Source organism: Pleurodeles waltl, chromosome 6 (assembly GCF_031143425.1).
Source record: "Pleurodeles waltl isolate 20211129_DDA chromosome 6, aPleWal1.hap1.20221129, whole genome shotgun sequence".
Classification (NCBI taxonomy): domain Eukaryota; kingdom Metazoa; phylum Chordata; class Amphibia; order Caudata; family Salamandridae; genus Pleurodeles; species Pleurodeles waltl.
The window spans coordinates 273,569,678-273,597,511 of NC_090445.1; positions in this window are offsets into that span (position 1 = coordinate 273,569,678).

The following is a 27,834-nucleotide window of genomic DNA, read 5'->3' on the forward strand; positions in this document are numbered from 1 at the left end:
GTTTCAGGGGGATAGTTTATTAGTTCTCTCTTCCCCTTAAGAGTGTGTTTATTGAGAAACTTGAAGGATATTGGTCTTAAGACCTAGTGCTCTCCTATTCCAAAGGCAATTTATACATTATAAGTGGATGTTGTTTTACGATTTTTTTTAATCTCTTTTTATCTCTTTTAACCACTTCAGAATATCAGTGGGAATGTTGTGTCTATAATACCAAAGGCATATTTTGCATCATCATCATCATCATCAACACAAGCTTTATTCGGTCAACAGGCCATCAAAGCAACACAACAATATACTATCATATGACATATAAAACATATAAAACATATACATTCCTAATTTAAAACTAATAAATAGCAAATACTCTTTAAAACCCTATTACCCAGTTAAAACTCATGCAGCGAATCCACATTACTCCCTGTTTACAAAAGTATTATGTATATTCCATGCTGCTACTAAAAACGTACTAACGGCAAGAATTAACACGTTGGACCCATGACTTTTTTAAATCTTTTAAATCCTCAATGCTATAGTACATTTATTCATCCCCATTTCCCGACAGATCTTGCAAATCCATTTGGACCTTGGGTATGAATATGCAGGACAAAAAAACATAAAGTGTTCAACTGTTTCGGAAGCGCCACCTCACACAGGACATATATCGGAAGTAGCAGTTTGTCCCCAACCACTCGTCAGAGACTTCAAAGGCAAGGACCCAAAACGAAATCTAGCATATAATCCTTTGCCTAGAAGATTGAGTATCATATGTAGATAGGGTTCAAACTGTGGGTACCACTTAAAATCAATAAAAAGGTTAGTTAATCGACCGTGGGAATTTACACAAATATAATCATTCCTTACATGGTACCAGTATACAGGTTTCAGAACTTTTATGTGAGATTTCTCTAAAATATGGGGATTCTCCCAAAAGTCTCCTGGGCTTAAGATGCGAAACCAATTGGATACGTGCTTAACCCAAGGGATAGTAGCCAAATTAGGTCTCCTTAGCAGTTCGAGAAGTGAGATCTTGAAAATATCCAATTCGGGAACAGTCCAAAGCCTCACCCAATATAATAGGGTCTTAGGGCAATTAAATCAGCTATTCGATTTAAACCCAAATCAAAACATATTGGGGCCAGTGGTGTGCTACGGGGGCATGCAACCAGTGCCCTCGCAAAGTTATTCTCACCCACAGTTAATCTGTTAGTTTTGGTGAGTCACCATACCTCCGCACCATAGACAGCAGCACCCTGCGCCTTAGCCACATAGATCTTAGTGGCTGGAGATACAGTTTAAGTGGTCATACTCTTGTAAAAGCGCAGAATAGTAGCCGCTCTATATTGTAGAAGACTCACACTTTTATTAATCTGATCACCCCAGTGTAATTTACTTGATAACCTCACACCCAGATAATCGATTGTGCTGACCTTACTCAAGGGGACTCCATCCAGCATAATATTACATTTTTTACGTAGTCCAGGATGGAATACCATCAATTTGGTTTTATTAAAATTCAGTCCCAAACCATAATTCCAACAGAATAGGTTAAATCTATTGACAAGAATTTGAAGACCCATTGGGGTCTTTGAGATAAGGAGTGAATCATCAGCAAAAAGAAGAATGGGGATTTTCTGGGCATTTAAAGTGGGGGCATCATTCTGACAGGAAAGCATGCCCTGTACCACCTCGTTAATGAAAAGGGAAAAAAAAATGGGGCTAAAAAACAGCCCTGGCAAACTCCACTGTGGAAGGGGATTTTTCCAGTCAGCTCACCTTGGTTGCCCCATCTCACTTGCACGTATGTGTCTTCGTGCAACCGTTTTAAAATTTGAATTATACTAACTGGGGTCCCTATTTTATGCAACACTTCCATAGTTTTTCTCTGGGGACCAGATCAAAAGCAGATCACAAATCAATGAAAACAACATACAGGGGTTACTTGGCGAGAACCACATATTTCCAATTTAGAATGGCCAGCCTAAATACCTGATCCAACATACTAATCTTTGGTCGGAACCCTGCCTGGCGGGAAGAAAGGATCTGATGGTCAATGGCCCAGCTTGTTAATCTTCCTAGAAGTTGTTTTGCAAAGATTTTTTGTAAGTTATCTATTAGACTAATTGGTCTATAGTTAGTTGGAAAGTTTACATTACCCTTTTTATATATAGGAAGAATTTACGCCCCCTTCCACGTACTCCGGATTTGACCCCCTTTTGTAATTTTGTTTGAAAAGTAAATTTATGTACCAGGTCCATATAACTGGTTCAGATCTATAAAGATCACCTGGGATCTTGTCCGGTCCTGGAGCATTACCTGGTTTGAGAGAGTTGATTGCATCAAGAGTTTCATCCATAGAAAAGTGGATAAGATCCTCATAGTCATAGAGAACCTCTCCTATAAAATAATATTATCTCTGCACTTTATTCCTGTATTTTCTGTCATAAGTGTTGGACCACCTAATTCATTACCAAGGGGAGAATCAATGATGGTGGGAGGCTCTAATGACCAGTTCGTGGTAATAAAGGTAGTAGGAGTATCTGCCCCCTTAACTACTGGATTAACAGTGACTTTGCACGCCCTTGATCTTTGCCTATCTGGGGGGGCATTGAGCCAAGCAGATTTACTGGCAAAACTCTCTGTAAAATCCCTATTCGTAAATGTACCATTGGATCCTCATCTCTTATTTGTAGAAATGTTTTCAAAGTTTGATTGATGGACCTCAGGGCCAGGCAGAGGCAGTCCCTCATGCTGGGAGAAGTTTGCAAATCCCCTAAGGGTGGTGTTAGAAGGTATAGTTGACTTGGTCACAACAGACTTAACATCCCCCTTTTCCACCACCTCATCCTGTTGACATCTACATCCACACTGATATGCTATTTTTCCCTTCATTAGTTTAGCTAATTGCAAAACCAAACACTTGACTTCATCGACACTCTGTAAAATAAGGGCCATATTGGCTTCACAAACAGTAGACTCCAAACCATTTGTTAAAATGGGACAATTCGATGAAGAAACATTAGATAAAATAGCATCCTCAGTAACAGATTTGGGCAAAAGTTGCACCTGATCCATAATTAAATCACTACCCTCAGCCAGGGGACCATACCGATTAGTACATATTATATTGGGAATCACCCTTATCTCGGGGCTGAGTGGAAGAGGTACAGTTATTACATCTTCTACATCTTCTACGGGAGTTACCCCCTGTCTAGGTGGGGAAATGGAAGCATTGCACAGAATTCCTTGAGATGGGGGTAAAGTAGTAGAACTTGTGTTTGGCAAACCTTCCTCACCAACACCCTTGGTGACTAGGTCTGTAATTTGACCCCTCCTCTTCCTAGAAAAAATCTCTGGTATTTTCCTGGCTTGCATCAGAGCCTTCTTTGTAGACAGACCTTCATTGGTATTTAAATCTGAATCACCTTTTAAAATGGCCTCTACTTCCTCCAGAAATATATCGATCTCATCTAGTGCTTTTGGGCCACAACCCATATTTTGCATGTTTTTGTGGTTTGATGGTGGTGTCTACTTTTGGTCATTATCAATCTGCTTAATGTTGGGCTTTGATCATGTTGATAGTTTCAAGGTTCTGTTAATGGATATAAATAGTTTGCCCACTTCTAATTTGTGTTTTTTGTTGGAGTCTTGGATTGTATAGCGTGACTGCCATTTTTGACCTTGGGACTGGATCTTGATTTTTAGGGCAGATTCCTTTGAGATGTTTAGCGGATGGATGAATATTTTGTTCAGAGGTCAGTACTTTGCCTTGGTTACATACAGTACTGCCTTACTCTCTCATCATCTATTATTCTGTATTGTTTATTTCTGTAGAGTGCATTTCATTACTGTTGTAAGAATTTCAATTGCTTTGAATTGTTTGTTGCACACCGTTTCATTTTAATTTTACTGTCAATAACAGCCCACAATGCCTGGCCTGTTCTTCGCGCTACAGCAACGGCCATCTGCAACACTCTATATATTCCTCACAACCTCCTCCACCATGAATGGAACTCTTTGCACTGGACACAGAGGGTAACTCATCAGTGAGACTTATCTGGTCCCTTTATCCAATGTGAGCTCCATTGCAGTCAGCCTAAACTTGTGACTTTCCCCTGGTCAAGCCTAACCAGATGACTGTGAATGATGCTTTGTGCTTGTAGGTGCTATTTTTAACTAAAACCTTTGAAATTGCATAACTCTGCTTTCTACCGATTGGATTTCTGTTCTGTTGTTGGTTCAGTTTATTACTGTTTGTGTTGTTGTCTGAATGTGAAGTGACCTTGAAAAATTAAAAGACAAGAGCCATTTGGAAAAGCAGGAATAGTTTTTTTAAATTAAACATTATGGCCGGGAGAACAGTTACAGAACCAGCATCTGACGACTGTCTCAAGTTACAATTGTTCTCAGTGGTGTTTTACACATTTCTCTGAGTACAATTATAGCATTCCTTTTAGGGTAAGGAATGTGAACAGTTTTCTTGAAGTCATAAATAAGGTCCTGATAATAAATGCAGATGGGCTTCAACCTTGCGTGGATAACAAGCCCAGATGTCTGCCTTGAGGGGCGTGTGATTGCGGTGTGTTACAACATGTGCCATTGGATTTTATGGTGTTTGGAAATGCCCGCAACACTCTAGTCATGTTTGCTTGATTGGAACCAATCTTGTGGCCCCACTGTGGTGTCTCTGGACCTATTTGTTGAACTGATCTTGAGTTTCCTGTTCATGCATTTGTTTGCTGGCAATGTGCTACCCCACCTGTGACCTGGCAGTCAGTAACCTCAGGCCTAGGTCTCAGAGCCTGTCTGAGCAAGTACTTTGGAGCCGGGGTTGATTGAGAGTTCATGACAGGTGCATTAGATAACAGAGATGTGATTTTTTTGTTATATGTGGCTGTATCATCGTACATGTCAACATTGTCTTTTTCAACATTAACATTTCCACTCTAGTTGAATTTTAAACTACACCATCTAACCCATATCTCATGACAGTCACAATTTTGGGGACTTTTTGTCCTACATCCCCATCCTACCCAATTTGAGGATTGTGTTTTTACCACCGAAAACTCCCTCTTGCAGGAAAGCACACAAAAACAGTAATACAATGAAAACAAGTAACAATGACGTGCACAGATCAGTCAGCTACCAGAGGAGCTAAGAGAACAAGTTCATGAACCACTTCTGCTCAGTGGCACCTCCCTCTTCACGCATGTCTCTTTGTATTTGGTGGAAAACTTGAATGGCAGGAGTCAGAGTCACATTGCCCATGTCATTGCTTGATAGAAACGTTCAGCAGGATGCACTGATCTTCGTACACACCCCACCCTCCATTGTAGTCATCAAGTCCAACATATACCGATGTTGCATCACCATGAGAGAAATGGCTCTTAGGTCTTTCTTGATTGCATGAGGCCAAGGTCAGTGCTGTTCACAATGTTGAGCATTTCCAACCTGGTTATTTGGAAACAGCAGGCATTTGTTTTGTCTGCACGGTGATGAAGGGTATGGCCCTCACACTGATACTTGTGCAACAGTATGAATTCTCCTGTGATGTCCTTGAACTGATCCCAACCAAAAAAAATCAGTAGTTCTTTTCTCGCAAGCCTGACACAACAGAATTGTTTTCTTCCTTAGCGGGTACTGGTACATTTCTGACAGATCTTGTCTGGAAATGACAAGGGTTGGTGTGTGTATGGTGATGAGGCAGAATAAGCCATGCCATCCATGGACGAGCTGGGTGTAGGCAACTCACCACATTGCCAGTAAGTGTACATTAACATGGGCCCCACTGCATGTTCAGAATGTGCAGGATTCTGTCACAGTTTTCATTTGTACCCAGGGGAATTGTTCCTTTGTCTCTGAAACATCAGTACAATTAGGGGTTGCCCCTTTCCTATCTATCTCAAAATCCCAGATTTCCTGACATGGTGTCTCTATGCTGTCATTGAACCTCCCCTACAAGACTCATTTCCCTTTGTATTATTAAGGTGGATGGCCCTAAACTTGCCTCCATGTCTGGGGTCCACTTGGTGTTGAGAAAGACAGCCCCATAAATGCTAACAGCCACCCTCCCCAGCCACAGATGGAAGTGGGAGCAGACATGTTTATGCATTAGTTTGGTGGTTTTGCTACCTCCAAGAATCTCTTTTCTGGAAAGTCCTACGGTCAGTCCGTATCGTACTGTATTGTACCCTTCCTGAACATTCTATCTAGCTCAGTTTAGATATCACTAGGCTGGGTGTAAAGGTACAGTGCGGTCGAAGTGGTCCTGTATTAGGTCAGATTCATTATTACTCTATGAGGTTCCACTCTGTTCGGCTATATCTTGGGCCTAGTTCTACATAAGTATAGGTGGGGAAGGAATTTTGCTCTTCCAAGGGCTACCTCTTTGGAAAAGTAAAGCATGCCTGCGTCTACTGGATGCCTTATCAGGAAACAAACTTAACATGATGTGGCTGATGTTTGGGAACCCACAGTGGTTTATGTGCTGAGTCCATGTGTTGTGCTAGAGGGTGCAGTGCAGTGAATGTGAAATGCTAGTGTTTGCTGTGGTGTAAATGCAGGTGACATGGGAGGGGTCCCTACGCAAGCGTTGTGACATTTTCTGAATGGGACTCCATTTGACTTCGCCACTCTTTGACAATAGATGGATGCTGGCAGAACCCTTAGTAAAGCGTGGTTATATAGATGTAAAACAACACTTAACTTATAGAACTTAGTGGGTCATGAAGTGAATCCAAGGTAGATGTCTGTCGTCTGGTGATGGGAGTTTCTCAGTTGGAACAGTTTGAGAAACGTTCTCGGACCATTTCATAGTTCTGGATCCTGTTAGGAGTAAGAATTATTTCTTAGGGGTTCCTGCGCTTTTACAATTTTAGTAAGGCACCTGAGGGTGGCCCCACTCAGGGTACCTATTTTGGAAAAAATGGGTTAATGTTCATGGACTTATTAATAAATATGCCTCACTAGAAGTACGGTGGTAAAGCATTTTTTATGGGGTGCTCTCTTGAACATGTAGGTCATTTCAATTATTAACTAGCACTCTATGGGTGCCGGCTGACTTCCACTATCCTAGTGTGTGCATGGGGGTGTCATCGGTGTGGGCAGTGTCCTTTGACCTACATATGCATGGGCAATGCATGAAGGGGAGGCGTGTCACAACTGAACATTGTTTGGCATTCGCAATGTGCCCTTTGGCCATGTATCCACCCCTTTTGTCCTGGCATGTGGCATGCAGGGTGACCCTCCTTAGTGGAGGCAGATGTCTTTAACTACACCCTTTTTCTGGAAGCTTCTTTTAGGCTAGCTTTGGACTTATTTTAATTGGTCATTGGGTGCTTCCCTAGACCCTCACATTTTCTACTATTTCAATTGTTGTGAACCGAAGAGGGTCAGAGAGTTATTCAGCGGTTCCCCAAGTGTCTCTAATTTGCAGTGTCTGAAATTGGGATTATGGCTCCCTTCAGAAGATTTATTTAAGGTCTTGTGTGTCATCTGATTGCTAGGCATGATACAAGGGTGAACATATTTCTGTGTTCCGTTCTGCTCAGATCTATGATGGATCTTTTTGGACTCCCTTTCCCCACCACTCCCCTCTCCCTTAGACCAGATCTTTCCTTGGATATTTGGACCTGCGGTCCCCGGCTGTTACTCGTAAAACATTTAGAGAAGGGAGGAGGCAAAAATATTGCTGCATGGAGATTCTGGTGCAAGCCGAAGAACTCTAGGATGGCTGGATGTTCTGGTGACCCCCACACCCTTCTACTGGCTTTGCGCCCTGCAGTGCTTTGCAATCTGTCGGAGCTCATGCATGCACTGTGGAGGTTTTGGCTACTCATTATCCTATGAGTACAGGAAGCCTAGCTCCAGACACTGGAGAACAGCTTTGTTTGTTGGAACTAAAAGAAGGCCTCCATTTGGCAGGATGCCGTTTAGCTTTCTGGGGGCACTATTGCTGCTGGGACTACAAGATATAAAGAAATTTCGGTCCGGGCTGGGTACCCAAGAATGAGGGCTTTCAGACTTGGTAAATGGAACCCATCCCAACTGACTTGTGGGGTGCGAGTACCTGGGTGCCTACTTTTAAGCACTAGTCAAGGAACTGCCCTGCCCCTTTCATCAAACTGCCCTTCCTCTGGGATTTGGCCAGTCAACTTTGCCCTGGGAGATCAGCAGCATAGTGGGACCCTGAATGGCGGACTATAGTGAAGATAACCGATTGACAGAACACATACAGCAGCCCTGAGTTTCCTGAATGCAACTAAAGGCTTGAATCTCAAATGTTGTCTCATTTGTCCTCCTTTTGAGTTTTTGTACAGTGAATTTTAAGATTCGGCTGAAATAAATGTTTTGCATTGTGGGTATTTAACTTACTGCTTATTTAGGTTTGCATTTGTGTGAAGGCATTATTTCCCAAACAGTTACCCCTCTCCCGGTCCTTGTTGGGATGAGTTCCTTGCCTGTGATTGCTGTTGCCATGTGTTTGTCCAATTACCTGGCCCCTGTTGGGGTGGTGCGTCAGTGGACCCACTTCACTGCAGCTGAGTGTAAGGTGCATCGGGTTTCTCTGGGCTTGTTTTTTTTGGATGGAAATTTTGCAGGGCATGGCCACAACTCATCAACCTCTATTTGTGATATGGCTTTAGCTGACACCTGTCAGTCATGTGGCCCATTCTGTGGCAATAGTAGCATTCTATAAAGCCCGATTGCTGCCAGCCTTCCTAGTTTCTGTCGCTGTAGCTAAGTTGAAACCCTCTGAGGTTTAGCGGCGGAGCTCCCCATTAGCGCACTAGCGCCAACGCAGCCCCATTGAGGGTGGTCTTTTTCAATTTGTGTTGGACCAACTTAGTAGTGTCTCTCTGGGCTTGTTCCTGCCTTTCATTGTCCTTTTCTTGTTTATTTTTTATGATAGTTTAATATGTGAGCTTGTATCTCCCACCAGGGTTTGGTGTCTATCCCTAATACGCTGGCCAATCCACTTTGTATTTCTGTGGGCAGCCCGTATTCGAGGAAATCGTGAAAGAATGTGACCTGGAGCCTTTGTCAGTAAATGGCTGTATTGTCTCTGGTCCCCATCGTTCTCTCATACTATCCATAAAATCAGTTATGGTCTACCAGGTTTCATGACTTCTGCCATTAACCCTCCTACATCTGGGAAGCCAGGGAACATTTACTTCAGGGCCATCCGTATTTGGTGCCTGTACTAATTGAATGTGGCTCTGTCAAGTTTGCCAGTGTGATTGCTGGGATGAGAGCTTGGGCAAACAATGGTGTTAGTCTGTTCCCTAATAATGCTATTAGCAGACTAAGGGCCAGATGTAGCAAAGGTTTTTACCCATTCTGCGTCTATGGGAAAAAGTTTTTGTACATATGGCCCTGACAGACAAGCGAACAACACCTTTCACTTCTTTCAGTTGCCAACAGTGTTAAGAAACTGGTAGGAATGAGAAAACCCTTTAGACTGAAAATTAGATTGAAGTGCGGGTCCTATATCACACCCAGGGCCTATGTGTACCATCTGTGTCACACCCAGTAGTCCAAGCAGTGAGTCCTCAGCACTATATCACACACAAGGCCCATGAATACCATCTGTGTCACACCCAGCATCCTAAGCAATAGACATCTCTCTAAATAGCGGTGTTGGCCCTATATCACACAGAGGGCCTAAGCATATCATTTGTGTCACACCCAGTATTCCAAGCGATCATCCTGGGACATACCCAGGGGACAAGTGTACCCTCTGAATCGCACACAGCGGGCCAAGCGACAAACAACATTCACCTTTTTTCCCAGCATGCTGATCATTGAAAACAGTGACTTCCATAGGTTACACTTCTTCCTGGTCAGCATAAAGTAGTTATTTTCACAGTATTTTAAAAGAAAGACACTGTTGAAATAAAGTAGAGGGATGGACATAGATTGTCAATACTTTGCAGATGCCACTAAAATGTTAGTAGCGCCACAAGGTAGAATTTCTAAAAACTAAAATTCTTAATGAATTCGGCTACTAGAGCAGCTAACTCCCAGTTATTTGTGTATATCAGATGAACTTCATTGCACCGACAAATCTCCATAAGTCACTGTATGGATGGGTTTTGAAACACCCGATGAGATTTGGTCTTCAGATGCAGTCCAATTTTAAGTTCAGAATTGCGAGAGAATCTTCTACGCTGTCAAACATGAATCAAAAGAGCTAGAGCAGGAGGTAATGTGCTCAGTCGACGTTTAAAGATTGTGCAACATGCTGCCTCTTGCTTTGAGATGTTATTCAGTCAGCAGAATCCTTGAAAACCCAATTGTTGTGAAAGGAGGTGTATTGCTGCGTACAGTGTGCATGCCCAGGTGTGAAATGGTTAACTTTATCAAACTGAGCCAACATGTTACTGCTTGCAAAATGGGCCTGGGCTACAGTAGTCGTCACAATGATTTTGACAGCGCAGTTGGAACAATCAATTCCAAGTATAGCGTGCAACCATTGGACGCAGTGTAGGCCTATCAAATGAAACACTATTGTGACATAATTCAACCTCACTCTCCAGAATAGTGTAAAAGACCATTTATTAAGACAGGGTTTGCACCATAATTAGCCCCTCCTCCCACCCATTTGTCATTTTATCACAGGGGATAAATATGGGCCTAGCCCTATTTTTGAGATGGGAACGTCTACCTTGCATCTCATTGATGCAAGGAAGGTTCATGCATCCAAAAAATGGTGCAAACACCAATATTTTGACGTTAGAAGTGTGTAACGTCAAAATATTAATTATGGAGTTAGTGTTGCCCCATATTTGCGTACAGAAATGACACAAAGTCAGCACAAATGGAATATAAATATGCCCCTCAATGCGCAAAACATTGCACACTGTTCTGTGTAGGTGCGCTGCTGCCGATTGTGGCCCTGCAGTGTGTTAGGCCTGCTGGGCAGGTGAGTAGTTACAATTTTGCACATCCAAGGCGCCCATTAGTGCAGTTAATCCACCTGTGCATTGCTGCACATCTGGGCAAATAAATATTTTTTTGTAAGTAGGAGTGGAGTTGCTGTTGGTTGACATGTGTAACAATGTGTAACAGGGTGGTGTTGAGAGTAAATGTGGCACCATACTGGTTGTGTGTGTGGTTGCGCATGCAGGATTATTTTGAGAGGAGGAGCTGATACCCAATAGGAATGAAAGCAATGTGGAAGTAGAGCAAGTGTTTTGCCGAGTGACAAATTTCAACGTTACTGGTCTTTGTAGACTTATCAGAAACTATCTGCCAAATAGATAGGTGTACAATTAGTGTTTGGTGAACACTGCTCATTACACTAAGCAGTGGCAAGACCTAGTGGTTTGCATGGTGTGTGAATCCGGGGTGAACATGACATACAAACATCAAACTTATTCATTTTACCAATGTTGGTGTCTATGGGGAAACAGGGCAAGCCAAAGCTTCTAAAAAATGGCACTAGGTCTTGCCCATACAAGAGCTATTGGCTTTGGTGATGTGTTTTGCAATGTTATGCACCGGTGTGATTGCTGTCCAGCATGTTTAAAAGTTAGTGGCATACAGCATCAGAGTGGAGTGGGGGACTACAGTATTGCAGAGTTGATCTGTTGTAATGTCGTAGAGTGGAATAGAGGGATCACAGTGTTGTGGAGTTGAGTAAAGGGGAGGAGAGTTCAGTAGTGACATGGCAGAGAAGTTAATATAATAGAGTTGGGTGGAATCAATCAATAAATCAATCAGTATTTATAAAGCGCAGCTAATCACCCAACAGGGTATCCAGGCGCTTGCAGGCCCCAGAGGCTTATTCAAACAGCCAGGTCTTGAGGGCCCTTTGGAATTCTTGAAGTGAGGTAATGGTCTGAAGGTGTGTGGGGAGGCTGTTGAATAGGTTGGAGTCGGTTGGAGTAGATTGAGATAGTGGGGTGGATTGGATTGTAGTAGAGGGGTGGTTTGGATTGAGGTAGAGTGGGGTGGATTGAATGGAGTGGGGTGGATGGTGTGGGGTGGATTGGAGTGGGGTGGATTAAAATTGGGTGAGGTGGATTGCAGTGGATTGGATTGGAGTGTGGTGGATTAGATTGGACTGGAATGGGGAGGACTGGATTGGAGTGAAGTGGGTTGGATTCACTGAAATGAAATAGAGCGGGTTGGACTGGAGTAAGGTTGATTGGACTGGAGTGGGGTAGATTGGATTAGAGTGGAGTGAATTAGATTGCAGGGGGGGCTAGATAGATTGGATTGGAGTGCGGTGGACTTAACTGGGAAGGGGTGGGGTGGTTTGGGATAGAGTGGAATGGATTGGGGCAGAGTGTGGTGGATTGGAGTGAGTGGGGTGGGGTGAGGTAGAATGGGGTGGGGTAGATTGAATTGGAGTTGGGTGTGGTGAGCTGCAGTAGGATGGATTGGATTGCAGTGGGGTGGGTAAATTAGACTGGAGAGGGGTTTGTTGGAGTGGATTGGTGTGATTTGGATGGAGTGTATTGGAATGAAGTAGTTTTGCATTGAGGTGGGGTGGATTGGGGTGGGTGGTTGGATTGGAGTGGGGTGGGGTGGACTGAACTCGGATGGGCGGGGTGGATTTGATTGAGGTAGGGAGGATTGGAGTAGGTTAAGCTGGATGGGTTGGATTGGATTGGAGTGAGGTGGATTTGATTGGGATGCTGTGGGGGTGAATAGGACTAGATTACAGTGGACTGGAGTGGTTTGAGTGGGATGGATTGGATTGGATTGGAGTGAGGTGGATTTGATTGGGATGGTGTGGGGGTGAATAGGACTACATTACAGTGGACTGGAGTGGTTTGAGTGGGGTGGATTGGAGTTGGGTGCATCAGAGTGGGGTGGATCGAAGTGGATTGGATCGGATTGGGGTGGATAGGATTTGGGTGGATCAGATTGTGGTGGATCGGATTTAGGTGGAGTGGGTTGGATTGAGTAGAGTGGATTAGGGTGCGGTGTGATGGATTGGATTGAGGTGGTGGATTGGATTGAGTGTGGTTGATTGAATTGTGGTGGATTGGATAGGAGTAGAGTGAATTAGATTGGGGTCAGGTGGATTGTATTGGGGTAGGGTGGGGTAGATTGGAGTGGTGTGGATTGGATTGACGTGGAGTGGATTATTTGGAGATGGGTAGAGTAGATTTGAGTGGCATAGACTGGAGTAAGGTGGGTTAATGTGAACTAGATTGGACTGGAGTGGGGTGGATTAAAGTGGATTGTATCGGAGTGGGATGTATTGAGGTGGTGTGGGTGGATTGGATTTGAGTAAAGTCAATTGAGTAGCAGTGGGCTTCATTTGAGTGGGGTAGATTGGAGTAGTTGGATTGTTTGGATTGAACTGGAGTTGTGTGGGTTGTATTGGAGTAGGGTGGCTTGGATTGAAGTGGGGTGAGATGGATTGGAGTGAGGTAGGTTGGATTGGAGTGGGGTGGCTCAGACTGCAGTAGGGTGGAATCGACTGGTATGAGGTGTATTGGATCGGAGTGGGGTAGATTGAACTGGGCTGGATTGAGGTGGATTGGATTGCTGTGGGGTGGACTGTATTGTAATGGGGGTGGATTGTGGTGGATTGTAGTGAGGTGGGTTGGGTTAGAGTGGGGAGTATTGAAGTGAGGCAGATTGCTTTGGATTGAAGTGGAATGTTTGGGATTGGAGTGTGGCAGATGGGAGTGGGGCCAGTTGGAGTCGGGCAGATTTATTTAGATTAAAATTGGGCTGATTTGAGTGGGGCAGATTATAATGAGGCAGATTTAAATGGATTGGAGTGGGGTAGATGGGAGTGGGGCATATTGTTTTGGATTGGAGTGGGATATATTGTTCTGGATTGGAGTGGGGCAGTTTGGAGTGGAACAGATTGTTTGGGTTGGGTGTGGGGTAGACTAGAGTGGGGCAGATTGTTTTGTATTGGAGTAGGGTAGATTGTATTAGGGTGGATTAGAGTGTGGTGGATTGTGTTGGGTCGGTGTGGGGTGGATTGGATGGGAGTGGGGTGGATAGGAGTGGGGTGAAGTGGATTGGGTTTGAGTGGGTGTCTTATTTTCTATTTTAGTGGGGCAGATTGGAGTGGGACAGACTGGAGTGGGACAGATTATTTTGGATTGGGTTGGGGTAGACTGGTGTGGGGCAGATTCGAGTGGGACAGTTTGTTTTGGATTAGAATGGGGAAGATTGGAGTGGGGCGATTTGGGGAGGGACAGATTGTTTTTGATTAAAGTGGGGTTCATTTGGAATGAGGTGGATTGAGGTGGGGTTGTTTTGAATTGGAGAGGGACAGATTGTTTTGGACTGCAGTGGGGCATACTGGAGTGGGGCAGATTGTTTTGGAATGGAGTACAGCACATGCAGTGGGGCAGATTCTTTTGGACTAGGCCAATAATAATGGAGTAAATTGATTTGGATTAGAATGGGACAGATTGTTGTGGAATATATTGACACATTAGAGTGGGATAGATGGGAGTGGGGCATATTGTTTTGGAATGGAGTGGGTCAAATTGTTTTGGATTGGAGTGGGGCAGATTGTTTTGGAGTGGTGTAGATTGTTTTGGTTTGGGGTGGGGTGATTTGGAGTGGGGCAGATTAAATTGGGGTGGGTTGGGAGGATTGTAGTGGAGTGGATTGGATTGGGGTGGGATGATTTGATGTGGGGTGAGGTGGGGTTGTTTGGGGTGGATTGTAGTGGGGAGGATTGTAGTGTGGTGGATTGGGGTATACTGTATGATTATGTGTTAAAGCATCATTTCGGAAATTACACATGAATCAATGTTGCCTTGCAATATTTAGAACAAGATAATCTTCATTTCTTCAGAGCAAAGCCCATTAACAAAAACAAAACACAAGTGCAAAGTGAGAAAATGTGACTTGGCAAGATCAATGAAAGTTACCTATAAAAAATCTAACTTTGCAGTTTTGTTTTTCCTGCTGAGCATGATTTTGACAGTCGCATGTGTTTTGTTTGCAGGGCACTAAAAGATATAAATCAAAATGTAGTACCTCAATCATGTTGGGAACAGCTGAAGAGCACTGATTAAGTTGAAGCAATCAGTGCTTGGTACCTGATCTACACAGAGGATGGAAATGATGCAGTGACAAATGGTGAGGCTACAAATCTGAGTGCCATGCAAGTCAACAAATGGTAAGTGACAGGCGGTCTCCAAGTCCTTTACTGTACACAACAGTTGTGTAAGTGAGACACATGCAGTAGTGCATGCACTTGCAGGCTCTACCCTAAAAAGGGCTACTTCCTTTTGTGAAGAAATCGTATTTCAGATGCTTTCTTCAGCATTATCACCACACCAATGTTGGGCCAGTCTCAAACTGAATTCAGATGTAAAATAATCACACATGCATTCCAATAGAGGCAGTAGAACACACCCAAACAGGCAACAGAAAAATCAGTGAGACAGCAATAGTCCTCTGGGCAGATCCTAGAGGTGACTACCAATATCTCAAGCTAATAGCTAAAGATTCTGAAGCAAAAGAAGCAAAGGGGGAATGAAGGTAACCCAAACCCCCTAAAAGTAAGGAGTACAATAAGTGCCATTGATGTCAAACCTGAAACAGAGGTGTAGGAAGCTAGCTTTGAGTATACCATATAAAAATGACATATATTGTGCACAGAGTCCAGTAGTTCCCAGAGGGGGGAGTAGCTATGCCAAGAAATGTACTTTGGTACAAGAGGTAAGAAACAAAAATCTGTGAAAGTTTGTGAACAATTGGGTTGTTGGTTGAAGGAGGTGTGAACCCTTCTCAAGCAACAGCTACAATCCATGTGAGGGTGAACCACAAAATTCACTAAACTGACACGTGCTTAAGTTACTGGTAGCTTGGCACAAAAGCAGTCAGGCTTAGCTGAAAGCAAAGTGTAAAGAATGTATGCAGCACACAAACAGTAATAAAGTGAAAAACCAATACAAGACAAATACCACACCAATTTAGAAAAATAGAGTAACATTTTACCAAAACAACAATAATTCAATAAGTAGAACTGGGGATAAGCAATTGTAACCCCTTGTGTGCGCTGGTGTGCTTATGGTGGGAATGTGTGGAGGATGGTTCAAAGCTGTCATCCCACCCACCCATAGGGGAAGCACTGGTGTTCCAGCCCGCGATATGGTCCCCCAAGGATGGCAGCAGAATCATTTCTACTGCCATCCCTGCCCCCTCCAACAGCGAACTGATGATGTCAGAGTCTACGCCACACACCAGCTTCATCAGAGTGGTCCAGAGATGATGGAAGCCATTTGCTCTTTTTGAACTGCATTCCTGCACTGTGATTGTGAGTGGGACTGTGATTGTGCAACAGGAATGCACATTAGGCCACCAGAGATTTTTCTTTCTGGTGTTTTGTTGTTTTGGGGAGCACCCCTTTGGGCAAGGGTCCCCTTTAAGGTGCATATATTTAGCCAAATTGTTAGGCTGATATGACCCAAGGGGGACTGAAGCCACTAGCCACCAGGGATTTATTTAATTGGGCATGTTAAGGAGTGACCCCTTCAGCAAGGGTCACTCCCCTTTAGGAGGGCATATATCTTAGCAGTTTCTGCTCCCTTGGGGCAGATCAGGCATATTTTTAAACCGATCTGCCACTTGGGGGCAGAACTCTCTAGACACCAGGGATTTATTTAATTGGGTATGTTGGTCAGCGGCCCATTGAGCAAGGCTCATTCCCCTTTAGGAAGCATATATTTTGGCTGTTCCTGCTCCCGTTGGTGTAGATTGGGCATATTTTTAGTTCACCAGCCCTGAGCTGGGCAGAAGCTACTAGCCACCAGATATATTTATTTGGGCATGTTGGGGAGCGACCTCTTGAACAAGGGTCGCACGCCTTTATTTGGGGGCACATATTTTGACAGTTTCTGTCCCCCTTGTGAAAAGATCAGCAACACTTTTAGGCTCATCTACCCTCAAGGGAGGCAGAAAACCATTAGACACCAGGGAAAGTTTATGTGTGTGCGTGAACTGGAGTACAGCCAACAGTCTAGGTGTACTGGTATTTAGCTGGCTGTGTCTGTACTGGCATTTTGCTGGTGGTGTGTGTGGCCTAGCGCTTAGCTGATGGTGTGTGTGTAGACTGCCTCTTGCCTGGTGATGTATGTAAATTCGTGCTTGGCTCGCGGTGTGTGTGGACTGGCGCTTGGCTGGCAGTGTATGTGGACTGGCTATTGGCTGGTGGTGTGTTTGAACTAAGGATTTTGCTGGCGGTGTTTGTCAACTGGCTTCTGGCTGACAGTGTGTGTTGACTGGCTTCTGACTGATGATGTATGTGGCTAGCATTTGGGTGATGATGGGCAAACTTCATAGGTTTTTAGAATCTTAACTGTTTTATTTCTTGTCATCAATTGCATTTGCGATTGTAATGTTTTAATGCTCCTTTTTATTGCAATGCAAAGCTTTTGTTTTCCTGTGCCACAACTCCTGCATGCGATTTCAGCACTGGTAGATCTGCAGTTTGTGTAGTTATATGTGTTTGGTAAGAACAGATTTTTGTACTGTTTATTTCAAATGAATATCATTGATCTGCATGAATGCTTTTTTTGTAAATGGCATAATAATAGCAGCATATGTAGCTTCGGTTTTATTGTCTGTGAAATCCTCATTGAGTTTATGCTCAATATGTATTATGTTGCCTTGTGTGTAATTTTCTTTTCTTTTTCCTTTCGAGTGGATGTTGTTGCTGTGTCTGTGCAGAGTAGGTGCAGGTGATCCTGAGTCTAGCTGTTTCTGGCAAGTAAGTGTTATTGTATTTGAGTAAATAGGTTTTTGTGTTCTTTATACTGATTGACTTTTCCTTCCAGATTATTATATGCCAGCAGTTTTGATTTTCAATTTGATAAAGCCATACTTTATTACTTATTTTACACAGTGTTGATTACTGTTGACTTATTTGTCTTTTTACTTTTATTGCTAAGTGTTAGAACTGGCATCCTTTGTGTTGTTTCCTCTGTCTTTTTGCCTCTGCTTCCTGTATTTTAGACTGCATCCTGGACTTATTTGTCACAGTTTTTTGTACTCTGGGCACTTTACCGCTGCTGACCAGTGGTAAAAGTGCAAGTGCTCCCAGTATAAATTGTGATTATGATTGATTATCCCTAATTGACATATTTAATTCACTAGTAAGTCCCTAGTAGAGTGCACTAGAGGTGCCCAGGGCCTGCAGCACTTATCGTCCCACTTACATGAGTAGCCCTGTAAACATATCCCAGATCTGCCACTGCAGTGTCTGTGTGTGGAGTCTTGCACTGCCAATTCAACCTGGCATGTGTACCCGCTTGCCAGGCACAAACCTTCCCTTTTAGTACATGTAAGGCACTCATAAGGTAGGCAGCCCCATATGCAAGGTGCAGATGTACTGGTGTGTTTTACATGTCTTGATAGTGAAGTACTGCTAAATTCGGTTTGCACTATTGCAAGGTCTATCTCTCCCATAGGTTGGGAGCAGATAGAGATGTGCATTTTGGGGTCTCTGAACTCACAATTTAAAAATACACCTTTTGATAGGGTTTATTTTTAGATTTTCTGTTTGAAAATACCAATTTTAGAAAGTGGGCATTTTCTTGCTTAGCCATTCTATGCCTCTGCCTGCCTGTGGAATCCAAATCTGGGTCAGACTAAGAGTTGGGCTGTTTGTGAATTCCCTCTAGAAACTTACACAATGGAAGCTGAGGAGTGTCCTGCATATCTTGATAAGTCCCTTGGGATAGAGTGGGGAGGGTGGAGCTGACACCAGCACCTGCAAGGGCTGTGTCTGTCCTCAAACTGTGTAGTCTCCAGCCCCATGGTTAGTGTCTGTGGCCAGGCCTGGACAAGGCAGGATCTTGTGACAACAGAGACTTTCCTTTGAAGTTTGCCTACTTCAAAGGCAGAAATGAGTATAAGTAGTGGAACCAAATCCCAGGCTTTTAGAACATTTATGGATCAAGAGGAACCTCTACCAAGGAGAAGAGCTGAAAAGCTGGAGGAGGAGTACTACCCCTTTGCTGTGTGTGCTTTGCTGGGCTGGCCTGTAGTTGCTGCTTCTGCATTAAAGAGGACAAAGACATTACTTTGCTGTGTATCCTGCATGTGAAGTTTCTCCAAGGGCTTGGACTGAGCTTGCCTCCTGTTAAGAAGACTCAGGGACATCAAAGACTTTATCTGCCAGCACCTGGGCTCTCTTGCTGAGATCCCCTGATTTGCCAAGTGGTGCCAAATCCAGTCCCTGGGCCCCTGGAAGGAGAAGCTGGCGGAACCAGAGTAAAAATCCACGCACAGGAGCCGAGGTGCATAAAAATCGATGCAAATCCTGCACGGCGGCTAAAAAACCAATGCATCACTGGGAAAATTGACGCATCACCAGCTCAGCATGGACTCATTGCTGCTGTGCTTCCTGACTTTCCACTCATCGTTCCTGGATGTCAAAATCTTCAACATCACTGCACAGACTCGAGGCTGCTTTTCTGGAAACTGACGCATCACTTGTCCAGTGGAGAAAGAATTGACATACGGCCTTACTTGTGAGTCAGGAATAAATGCATTGCTTTTCTTTTCCGATGCACGCTCGCCCATGCGGCCTTATTTTTCACACATACCAGGTACTTTGTGCTAAAACAATGCATCTATTGATTTCTATTGATTAAGTCTATTTTAACTTTAAAAATTCATATCTTTTCTTGTGTGTGTTGGATGTTTGTCATTTTGGTCTTGTTTAATTTAGATAAATATTGTCTATTTTTCTAAACTAGTTTCCCTGTGTTTTCCCTGTGTTACTGCGTGTGTTGGTCCAAATATTTTGCACATTGGGCCAGATGTAGGAAAAATCGATTTAGAGAATCGGAAATTGCGAGTCACATGCAGAATGGTGTCTCAGACACCTTCTGCAAATCTCAAGGGGTCGCAAAGACCCACCTCATTAATATTAATGAGGTGTGTCGCATTTTGCGACCCCATTGAGATTCCCTGCACTCACAAGCCATGTCTGTGACTACTTTTTAAATAAAGCAGTTTTTTTTTGTATTGCAGCCCGTTTTCCATTTGGTTTCGTTTTTTCAGAGTAGGCAGTGGTCCAACATTAATAGCGACATTCACAAAGGGGAAGGGGTCTCCTGGGGACCCCTTCCCTTTTGCGAATGGGTTACCACCAGTGTGACACTGGTGGTAACTGCGAATTGCTTTGCAACCGCGTTCGTGGTCACAAAGCAATTCTGCATTGCAGTGCGAGTCGCAAATAGGAAGGGAACACCCCTTCCTATTTGCAAGTCGCATTCCCATTTTGCGAGTCGGTACCGACTCGCAAAATGGGAATGTGCATCACGATGCGCGTTTTGCATGGCGCAAACTGCGATTTTTGCAGTTTGCGCCATGCAAGACGCGTTCTACATAAGGCCCATTGCCTCTGAGATAAGCCTGACTACCAAGGGGGTGAGCAGGAGTTATCTGAGCTGTGCTTACCCTGACTAGAGTGAGGGTCCTTTCTTGGACAGAGTACAAACTGAATGCCAAACAGAGACTCCTTTTCTAACAGTATGGATTATGGCTAGCCTCAGGGATACTGCTCAGCAGGTTGTTGGTATGCTTTTTTAATCTTCCTCTGACCTTCATTATGAGACTGCATCTGAGATAGAAGAGGAAGTCCAAGATTCTGGCAGTGAATTTTCTGTCTGAGAGGAATCATCTGATGATGAAGTCACCATTAGTGCAGAGGAAGTGCCTTTTTTAGAGTATGACACTGATGTGCCTATAGTGCACCAAGAGGCATCTGGATTGCAGCCTGGGGCTGAAAGGCTTCCCATTATAATTGCTGAACTCTGAGTGGCCCCAAATGTGGTGCAGCCAGTGTTGCCTGCCTTTACTGGTGTTGCAGGATGCAGAGTGAATACCAAAAACTTTTTTGCCTATAAATGTCTTTCAGTTGTTTATGGATGATGTATTTTTTTATGATATTGTTGAACAGAGTAATTTGAATGCTGAACAGCATTTGAGGGACTACAGCGCCAGACTTAAACCCTGCTCTAAAGCTAGATGGTGGACTCCCACAAATCTAGATTAATTGAGTTCTTGGGTTTAACTTCTTTTCATGTGCGTGATAAGGAAGCTCTTGCTATCTTCATATTGGTCTTGTAGTCCCTTCATGGCAACGTGTTGGAAAATGGGTTATTGGTAAGGGCAGGTAGGTACCTACACTTAGCAATAGGCCAGTAACCTCCACTTAGGTCTCAGTAAACTAAACCCAGCTCAACCCTTGGTAGCTTGGCAACGAGCGACAAGGCTTAACTTAGGAGACAGAGTGTAACGCATTAAAATATCACAAAACAGTAATTAAATAAAACACAGGAAACAGTTTAAAAATCCAAAACCAATTTATAAAAATAGATTATGGGGGTTATTACAACTTTGGAGGAGGTGTTAATCCGTCCCAAATGTGACGGATATACCACCAGCCGTATTAGGAGTTCCATAGGATATAATGGACTCGTAATACGGCTGGTGGTATATCTGTCACTTTACCGTCACTTTTAGGACGGATTAACACCTCCTCCAAAGTTGTAATAACCCCCTATACTTTTATCTTTAAAATGACACAAAAACAAATATAATCGGATAAGGGGAACCGGAGATATGAATTTGTAAAGAATCATTGATTTTTAGCACCTAGAATCAAAAAGCGCCAATCGGGTCATCTGGTTGCACCTCGACCGGGGCAAAGTCAAAGTTTCAGGCCGACTGCGATGGAGCCCAGCTCGGCTGCAGCCCGTGGGAGGCTTCAGTCAAAAGTTTACCTTCAAACTTAGTCGATTTTCTTCAGCGGGACGAACCTGCCAGTCCAGTCCGACCTCCTGGAGTCCTTCTCCGGATACGCGTCGCAGGAATCCTCAGTGGAGATTTTTACCTTCGGACTTAGTTGTTTTTTTCGAGGTGAAAATCCTTCGACTGGGGTAAACCTGGATCTTGATCCGACGTCCCTGGAGCCCTCTTCGGATACGCTGGCTGGGAGGTCCCGGTCAACTTTTTACCTTCGGACTTAGGCCCTCATTCTGACCTTGGCGGGCGGCGGAGGCCGCCCGCCAAAGTCCCGCCGTCAGGTTACCGTTCCGCGGTCAAAAGACCGCGGCGGTAATTCTGACTTTCCCGCTGGGCTGGCGGGCGGTCGCCTTCAGACCGCCCGCCAGCCCAGCGGGAAAGAGGCTTCCACGATGAAGCCGGCTCGGAATCGAGCCGGCGGAGTGGAAGCTGTGCGACGGGTGCAGTTGCACCCGTCGCGTATTTCACTGTCTGCGCAGCAGACAGTGAAATACATGTAGGGGCCCTCTTACGGGGGCCCCTGCAATGCCCATGCCAGTGGCATGGGCACTGCAGGGGCCCCCAGGGGCCCCGCGACCCCCCCTACCGCCATCCGGATCCCAGCGGTCGGACCGCCGGGATCTGGATGGCGGTAGGGGGGGTCGGAATCCCCGCGGCGGTGCAGCAAGCTGCGCCGCCGTGGAGGATTCAATGGGGCGGCGGTACACTGGCGGGAGCCCGCCAGTGGTGCCGGTCCGACCGCGGCTTTACCGCCGCGGTCGGAATCCCCATTGGAGCCCCGCCGGCCTGTCGGCGGTGCTCCCGCGGTCCTCCGCCCTGGCGGTCTTTGACCGCCAGGGTCAGAATGAGGGCCTTAGTCTCTTTTGTGGAGACTTCCTTTACCGGGACGAACCTGCAAATCCGGCCGGGTCGTGGTTGAGGCAAGCCGGCTAGAGTTGCCGCAGCGGGTCAGTCATTCTATGGAGCTTTTTTTTTTAAAGTTCTCAAAACTTCTGGGGATTCTCTGAGATGTCCTTTTAAGGTTCTTTTGGGGTCCACAGCTCACCCCAAGGGTCCAGAAGCTCTGTGATGATCCTTGGGGGTGCGGACTACAACTCCCAGAATGCACCTGGTGCAAACTCCTTTTTGCCCACTGGGCAGTGGCCAGCTGGTTGATTTCTTCAGGAGTTGGTGCAGGGGACTCTGGTTAGCAGTTTTTCACCTGTAGCAAACAGGGAGTCCCTCCTTGAACCAGTTGAAGCCAGGCAAAGTCCTTCTTGTGGTGAAACCCAAGTGTGCAGCTGGTGCAGTCTTTCTGAGTGCAGGTTCCAGGTACAGGCCAGGGGACCAGCAGAGCAGTCCTTCTTCTCTTTTGGTTCTTCCTTGTTGGAATCTGATGGGGATCTGAGGTGACCACTTCCTGGGAAGTGTGGCAAAAATCAATCCCAGGAGGCAACATTCTTCAAAAATCCATCATGGCTGAATCAGATTTTTGGAGGTTACATCTGGCTGAGCCAACCCACTGGTGTGGCTAAAAATCATAAACACACCCCTCTCCTGCCCTCTCCTAATCTAATCAAGGGGGCACCTAGTTGTCTGGGGTTTCCGGATGTGGAGGTGTTGCTGGGTTGTTACAAATGTCCTTCTCTGCCTTTGAAGACGAGTTTGGCAGCCCTTCCCCTTCCTGCCTCACCATCTGCTGAGCCTGGCCAGGCTGCCAGAGGCTGGCCAATCAGAGCACAACAGCAAAAACAATGCAGGGCTGAAATTGGCAACTTTTTAGGTAAAGTTTAAAACTCTTTACCTGAATAAGTTATATTAAATCCAACAACTGGAAGTTGTGGGATTTATTATAACAATTAATTTGATACCAAACTCTTGGTATCCATTACTTAAGGGGACTTTAAAAATTAAAATAAAGTCTCCCCATTCTAGCCTATGAAGGCCATTCACTACAATGAGAGAAAAACTAATTTGGCTGTTTTCACCTCACCAGGGCTTATGAAACTACTTTTATATGGTCCCTGCTTATAGTTACATGGCACCCAGCCCTAGGGGCACATAGGGCACTGTGGCAGTGGGCGTAGCGATAAGAAGGACAAAGGTACTCAAGGAGAAGGTGAAAATAAAACGTGGTTTTATTATATACAGTTTACGTTTTCAATGTCCAGTGTTTATGTTCTGTTGGTTAGTGCTTCCGTGGTCCTCTTTTTCCAGGATTCCAGATGACTGAAAATGGTTTCCCCGATGGTGTTTCCAGGAAGACCGGAAAAGTAAGAGGAACGAAAAGACCGGTAAGTCACAGGTTTGGGGACGGTGTGTTGTTCTTTTCCTGAAGATAGAGAGAGAGAGAGAGACAAAGAGAGAGAGATGGTGTGTGGTGTGCGGTGTGTAAGGGTCCTCTCCCACAGAAAAGAGTCAGAGTACAAACTGAATGCCAAACAGAGACTCCTTTTCTAACAGTATGGATTATGGCTAGCCTCAGGGATACTGATCAGCAGGTTGTTGGTATGCTTTTTTAATCTTCCCCATTATAATTGCTGAACTCTGAGTGGCCCCAAATGTGGTGCAGCCAGTGTTGCCTGCCTTTACTGGTGTTGCAGGATGCAGAGTGAATACCAAAAACTTTTTTGCCTATAAATGTCTTTCAGTTGTTTATGGATGATGTATTTTTTTATGATATTGTTGAACAGAGTAATTTGAATGCTGAACAGCATTTGAGGGACTACAGCGCCAGACTTAAACCCTGCTCTAAAGCTAGATGGTGGACTCCCACAAATCTAGATTAATTGAGTTCTTGGGTTTAACTTCTTTTCATGTGCGTGATAAGGAAGCTCTTGCTATCTTCATATTGGTCTTGTAGTCCCTTCATGGCAACGTGTTGGAAAATGGGTTATTGGTAAGGGCAGGTAGGTACCTACACTTAGCAATAGGCCAGTAACCTCCACTTAGGTCTCAGTAAACTAAACCCAGCTCAACCCTTGGTAGCTTGGCAACGAGCGACAAGGCTTAACTTAGGAGACAGAGTGTAACGCATTAAAATATCACAAAACAGTAATTAAATAAAACACAGGAAACAGTTTAAAAATCCAAAACCAATTTATAAAAATAGATTATGGGGGTTATTACAACTTTGGAGGAGGTGTTAATCCGTCCCAAATGTGACGGATATACCACCAGCCGTATTAGGAGTTCCATAGGATATAATGGACTCGTAATACGGCTGGTGGTATATCTGTCACTTTACCGTCACTTTTAGGACGGATTAACACCTCCTCCAAAGTTGTAATAACCCCCTATACTTTTATCTTTAAAATGACACAAAAACAAATATAATCGGATAAGGGGAACCGGAGATATGAATTTGTAAAGAATCATTGATTTTTAGCACCTAGAATCAAAAAGCGCCAATCGGGTCATCTGGTTGCACCTCGACCGGGGCAAAGTCAAAGTTTCAGGCCGACTGCGATGGAGCCCAGCTCGGCTGCAGCCCGTGGGAGGCTTCAGTCAAAAGTTTACCTTCAAACTTAGTCGATTTTCTTCAGCGGGACGAACCTGCCAGTCCAGTCCGACCTCCTGGAGTCCTTCTCCGGATACGCGTCGCGGGAATCCTCAGTGGAGATTTTTACCTTCGGACTTAGTTGTTTTTTTCGAGGTGAAAATCCTTCGACTGGGGTAAACCTGGATCTTGATCCGACGTCCCTGGAGCCCTCTTCGGATACGCTGGCTGGGAGGTCCCGGTCAACTTTTTACCTTCGGACTTAGGCCCTCATTCTGACCTTGGCGGGCGGCGGAGGCCGCCCGCCAAAGTCCCGCCGTCAGGTTACCGTTCCGCGGTCAAAAGACCGCGGCGGTAATTCTGACTTTCCCGCTGGGCTGGCGGGCGGTCGCCTTCAGACCGCCCGCCAGCCCAGCGGGAAAGAGGCTTCCACGATGAAGCCGGCTCGGAATCGAGCCGGCGGAGTGGAAGCTGTGCGACGGGTGCAGTTGCACCCGTCGCGTATTTCACTGTCTGCGCAGCAGACAGTGAAATACATGTAGGGGCCCTCTTACGGGGGCCCCTGCAATGCCCATGCCAGTGGCATGGGCACTGCAGGGGCCCCCAGGGGCCCCGCGACCCCCCCTACCGCCATCCGGATCCCAGCGGTCGGACCGCCGGGATCTGGATGGCGGTAGGGGGGGTCGGAATCCCCGCGGCGGTGCAGCAAGCTGCGCCGCCGTGGAGGATTCAATGGGGCGGCGGTACACTGGCGGGAGCCCGCCAGTGGTGCCGGTCCGACCGCGGCTTTACCGCCGCGGTCGGAATCCCCATTGGAGCCCCGCCGGCCTGTCGGCGGTGCTCCCGCGGTCCTCCGCCCTGGCGGTCTTTGACCGCCAGGGTCAGAATGAGGGCCTTAGTCTCTTTTGTGGAGACTTCCTTTACCGGGACGAACCTGCAAATCCGGCCGGGTCGTGGTTGAGGCAAGCCGGCTAGAGTTGCCGCAGCGGGTCAGTCATTCTATGGAGCTTTTTTTTTTAAAGTTCTCAAAACTTCTGGGGATTCTCTGAGATGTCCTTTTAAGGTTCTTTTGGGGTCCACAGCTCACCCCAAGGGTCCAGAAGCTCTGTGATGATCCTTGGGGGTGCGGACTACAACTCCCAGAATGCACCTGGTGCAAACTCCTTTTTGCCCACTGGGCAGTGGCCAGCTGGTTGATTTCTTCAGGAGTTGGTGCAGGGGACTCTGGTTAGCAGTTTTTCACCTGTAGCAAACAGGGAGTCCCTCCTTGAACCAGTTGAAGCCAGGCAAAGTCCTTCTTGTGGTGAAACCCAAGTGTGCAGCTGGTGCAGTCTTTCTGAGTGCAGGTTCCAGGTACAGGCCAGGGGACCAGCAGAGCAGTCCTTCTTCTCTTTTGGTTCTTCCTTGTTGGAATCTGATGGGGATCTGAGGTGACCACTTCCTGGGAAGTGTGGCAAAAATCAATCCCAGGAGGCAACATTCTTCAAAAATCCATCATGGCTGAATCAGATTTTTGGAGGTTACATCTGGCTGAGCCAACCCACTGGTGTGGCTAAAAATCATAAACACACCCCTCTCCTGCCCTCTCCTAATCTAATCAAGGGGGCACCTAGTTGTCTGGGGTTTCCGGATGTGGAGGTGTTGCTGGGTTGTTACAAATGTCCTTCTCTGCCTTTGAAGACGAGTTTGGCAGCCCTTCCCCTTCCTGCCTCACCATCTGCTGAGCCTGGCCAGGCTGCCAGAGGCTGGCCAATCAGAGCACAACAGCAAAAACAATGCAGGGCTGAAATTGGCAACTTTTTAGGTAAAGTTTAAAACTCTTTACCTGAATAAGTTATATTAAATCCAACAACTGGAAGTTGTGGGATTTATTATAACAATTAATTTGATACCAAACTCTTGGTATCCATTACTTAAGGGGACTTTAAAAATTAAAATAAAGTCTCCCCATTCTAGCCTATGAAGGCCATTCACTACAATGAGAGAAAAACTAATTTGGCTGTTTTCACCTCACCAGGGCTTATGAAACTACTTTTATATGGTCCCTGCTTATAGTTACATGGCACCCAGCCCTAGGGGCACATAGGGCACTGTGGCAGTGGGCGTAGCGATAAGAAGGACAAAGGTACTCAAGGAGAAGGTGAAAATAAAACGTGGTTTTATTATATACAGTTTACGTTTTCAATGTCCAGTGTTTATGTTCTGTTGGTTAGTGCTTCCGTGGTCCTCTTTTTCCAGGATTCCAGATGACTGAAAATGGTTTCCCCGATGGTGTTTCCAGGAAGACCGGAAAAGTAAGAGGAACGAAAAGACCGGTAAGTCACAGGTTTGGGGACGGTGTGTTGTTCTTTTCCTGAAGATAGAGAGAGAGAGAGAGACAAAGAGAGAGAGATGGTGTGTGGTGTGCGGTGTGTAAGGGTCCTCTCCCACAGAAAAGAGTAAAGTGGTGGTGATATGCTCAGATATCTAGTGGAGTCACCCCTGTGGTTTTAGTCTCCTATACTATTTGGTGCGTTTCTTTTATCTCTGTGTTTTTTTGTTGTTGTTTTTTTTTGGGGGGTTTAGGTGCCCTTCTCAGTTTTCCCCCTTCCCTCTTCCACTTC